The sequence below is a fragment of the Octodon degus genome, unplaced genomic scaffold, assembly GCF_000260255.1.
Source record: "Octodon degus isolate 3935 unplaced genomic scaffold, OctDeg1.0 scaffold00135, whole genome shotgun sequence".
NCBI lineage: Eukaryota > Metazoa > Chordata > Mammalia > Rodentia > Octodontidae > Octodon > Octodon degus.
In genome coordinates, this window is record NW_004524711.1 from 681,293 (window position 1) to 682,462 (window position 1,170).

Below are 1,170 nucleotides of genomic sequence, written 5' to 3' on the forward strand. Positions count from 1 at the left end.
TTTACATATAATTTTATTGTCACATACACATGGGCAAATAGTATATACCTTATTATTGAGAAATATTCATATTCTTAGCATTCTTTTCACAGTATACTTCAGGCTAGGAATAAAGTTGTTTTCTAATTTTTTTTTTTTTTACTCAAGCAATAGTCATACGTGTCATAGAATTCCAAAAATCACATGCTTTTATTTTTTCCTCCTTTTCCTTTGTCAAGGATAATCTTACTTTTGCCAAATTTAGGGAAATATATATTTTAGTAAAAGTGAAAAGTGCATATTCACTATATAGTCAATGATATAGTCTAGCTACTAAAATCTTGAACATTAAACAGAACGCATGAAAATGTACAGTGATTTAGAGAAGTGGGAAGGATGACGACTAATTTCTATTTCCCTTTCTCATAAGCATCAGAAACATTTAGGCTAAGATATTCCAAGTTTTTGAGATTTTGTGTTTAGTGATCAGGTTAGATAAATTCACACTTAAGATTAGTAGAATATATTGCCAGTCCCATTTGAATTCATTAACAAGGCTCAGATAACTGAAATTTTAACCTATCACAAAACCCGCCTGAGATAATCAATCACAGGTATTATGAATGAAAGAATTTCCAAACTTTGGTAATAGCACTCCTTCAGGGGAAATTTTATAACCAAATCCCTACTTTGCGATTAGCCTGTAACATTGCATACACTTGCAAAATGAGCATTAAAAAAGTGACACTTTGCATAGAGAGAAATAGAATTTATGAAGAGCAAAACACAGATTGGGGGAATATTGTTTCAAAAAGAGATAAGACAAGAATGTATTACATTAATTTTTAAGTCTCTACATATTAATTTCCTCAAACAATTCCATCCCTCGTGCTTGCTTTATGGCTTTGAACACTCTTGAAACAGTATCTTTATTTACTAACATTTGAACATGCAAAATTGAACACATTTAGTTTTAAACTTTCCTAGTAATGGACTAATACCCACTTAAAAAAGATTTTTCCTGAAGCGTCCGAGGCCCTAGATTCCTGAACTCCTATTTAAAAACTACATCCCAGAGGGATAATTCCTACATTTTGCTGAATTCAGTTACTTTTTCAATTTTAAATTCTATTGATTCATGTTTTCCTCTCATATCTTATGGATGCTTTCTTGTATCTTAAATGGTTTGAG